Consider the following 3,154-nt stretch of genomic DNA (forward strand, 5'->3'; position numbering starts at 1 on the left):
AGGACAATATTAACACCGATAATTTCTTCCGTTAAGTTTGTCCACGCGGCATTCGAACTGCCATGTCAGATTGTGCGATATGCCATAAAAGAGTATAAATCGGACAAAAATAATGTTAACAGCTCTGACCTTAGCTCAGTTGGTAGAGTGGTGGACTTTTGTTGGACTAATCTAAATTGGAAATCCTTAGGTCGCTAGTTCGAATCCGGCAGGTCGGATTGATTTTTTACAATATTAAGCTTTTTAATTTTTCCTTTGAAGAGCTAAAAAAAGAAACGCTGTTGCCGGGGATCGAACCCAGGTATCCCGCGTGACAGGCGGGAATACTCACCACCAATGCTGCATAAAACATTAGGCGTCCCCTAGGCGCCGATTTTTTTTTTTATTTTTTTTAATTTTTTTAATTTTTAATAAAATTAAAAATTAAAATTTTTTAAATTTAGTAATAAAACATAAGGTTTCCATAGTTGTTTCTTAGAAACTATTTACGAAAGTGGTTGTAAAATTGTTCAAAATATTGTTTTAACCATGTAAATACATAAAAAACTAAAATTAAGAACTAAAGAGGCATTTTTTTGAGAAATGAGTTGACCAAACCGCCTTTGGCTGTTTGCGGTGTATAGATCTCGAAAAAATACGCGATTTAAAAAAAATTTGACCAAATCAGACAACCGAGTCAAAAGTTATGCCTTCCAAAACATTTTTGACATTTCCAAAAAAAAATAAATAAATAAATTCGCCGAACCGGCAGGTTAGGCGGTCTATGCCATTACTCGCGGCGGCCTCCCACCGCCCAGCGCCTAGGCGCGATTTTTTCAATACTGCTCACCACTATACTACAACGACTCGCGCGGCAGAACAGGACAGTCACATATTACTATTTAAGTAAACCCTATCCAATGTGACACCATGGTGCGTGTGGCAATGTAATTGCAACTGAAACTAGCATTTCATAGTCGGACAAAGTACCTGTTAGGTCCCCGTAGTGTAGCGTTTTGTTCAATTTAGTCATTATACCTTTATTTCGGGTAATTTAGTCTATTTACTTTAAGATTTTGAACAATTAAGGACAATATTAACACCGATAATTTCTTCCGTAAAGTTTGTCCACGCGGCATTCGAACTGCCATGTCAGATTGTGCGATATGCCATAAAAGAGTATAATTCGGACAAAAATAATGTTAACAGCTCTGACCTTAGCTCAGTTGGTAGAGTGGTGGACTTTTGTTGGACTAATCAAAATTGGAAATCCTTAGGTCGCTAGTTCGAATCCGGCAGGTCGGATTGATTTTTTACAATATTAAGCTTTTTAATTTTTCCTTTGAAGAGCTAAAAAAAGAAACGCTGTTGCCGGGGATCGAACCCAGGTCTCCCGCGTGACAGGCGGGAATACTCACCACCAATGCTGCATAAAACGTTAGGCGCCCCCTAGGCGCCGATTTTTTTATTTATTTTTTTTAATTTTTTTAATTTTTAATAAAATTAAAAATTAAAATTTTTTAAATTTAGTAATAAAACATAAGGTTTCCATAGTTGTTTCTTAGAAACTATTTACGAAAGTGGTTGTAAAATTGTTCAAAATATTGTTTTAACCATGTAAATACATAAAAAACTAAAATTAAGAACTAAAGAGGCATTTTTTTGAGAAATTAGTGGACAAAACCGCCTTCGGCTGTTTGCGGTGTATAGATCTCGAAAAAATACGCGATTTAAAAAAAAATTTGACCAAATCAGACTACCGAGTCAAAAGTTATGCCTTCCAAAACATTTTCGACATTTTCAAAAAAAAAAAAAAAAATTCGCCGAACCGGCCGGTTAGGCGGTCTATGCCATTCCTCGCGGCGGCCTCCCACCGCCCAGTGCCTAGGCGCGATTTTTGCAACACTGCTCACCACTATACTACAACGACTCGCGCGGCAGAACAGGACAGTCACATATTACTATTTAAGTAAACCCTATCCAATGTGACACCATGGTGCGTGTAGCCATGTAATTGCAACTGAAACTAGCATTTCATAGTCGGACAAAGTACCTGTTAGGTCCCCGTAGTGTAGCGTTTTGTTCAATTTAGTCATTGTACCTTTATTTCGTGTAATTTAGTCTATTTACTTTAAGATTTTGAACAAATAAGGACAATATTAACACCAATAATTTCTTCCGTTAAGTTTGTCCACGCGGCATTTGAACTGCCATGTCAGATTGTGCGATATGGCATAAAAGAGTATAAATCGGACAAAAATAATGTTAACAGCTCTGACCTTAGCTCAGTTGGTAGAGTGGTGGACTGTAGTTGGACTAATCTAAATTGGAAATCCTTAGGTCGCTGGTTAGATTCCGGCAGGTTGGATTGATGTTCAACAATATTAAGCTTTTTAATTTTTCCTTTGAAGAGCTTAAAAAAAAAAAAAAAAGACGCCGTTGTCGGGGATCAAACCCGGGTCTCCCGCGTGACAGGCGGGGATACTCACCACTATACTACAACGACTCGCGCGGCAAAACAGAACAGTCACATATTACTATTTAAGTAAACCCAATGCAATGTGACACCATGGTGCGTGTGGCCATGTAATTGCAACTGAAACTAGCATTTCATAGTCGGACAAAGTACCTGTTAGGTCCCCGTAGTGTAGCGTTTTGTTCAATTTAGTCATTGTACCTTTATTTCGTGTAATTTAGTCTATTTGCTTTAAGACTTTTAACAATTAAGGACAATATTAACACCGATAATTTCTTCCGTTAAGTTTGTCCACGCGGCATTCGAACTGCCATGTCAGATTGTGCGATATGCCATAAAAGAGTATAAATCGGACAAAAATAATGTTAACAGCTCTGACCTTAGCTTAGTTGGTAGAGTGGTGGACTTTTGTTGGACTAATCTAAATTGGAAATCCTTAGGTCGCTAGTTCGAATCCGGCAGGTCGGATTGATTTTTTACAATATTAAGCTTTTTGATTTTTCCTTTGAAGAGCTAAAAAAAGAAACGCTGTTGCCGGGGATCGAACCCAGGTCTCCCGCGTGACAGGCGGGAATACTCACCACCAATGCTGCATAAAACGTTAGGCGCCCCCTAAGCGCCGATTTTTTTATTTATTTTTTTTAATTTTTTTAATTTTTAATAAAATTAAAAATTAAAATTTTTTAAATTTAGTAATAA

General features: G+C 37.3%; 1 non-coding gene across 1 annotated transcript; it reads right to left on the bottom strand.

Annotated features, from left to right (window-relative positions):
* Nucleotides 1-2,413: 2,413 nt before the first annotated feature.
* On the bottom strand, nt 2,414-2,485 carry TRNAD-GUC. Its single transcript has one exon. It is a non-coding gene; the product is annotated as a tRNA-Asp (tRNA).
* Between the last annotated feature and the right edge of the window lie 669 nt (nt 2,486-3,154).

The sequence above is a fragment of the Ipomoea nil genome, unplaced genomic scaffold, assembly GCF_001879475.1.
Source record: "Ipomoea nil cultivar Tokyo-kokei standard unplaced genomic scaffold, Asagao_1.1 scaffold3056, whole genome shotgun sequence".
Lineage (NCBI taxonomy): Eukaryota > Viridiplantae > Streptophyta > Magnoliopsida > Solanales > Convolvulaceae > Ipomoea > Ipomoea nil.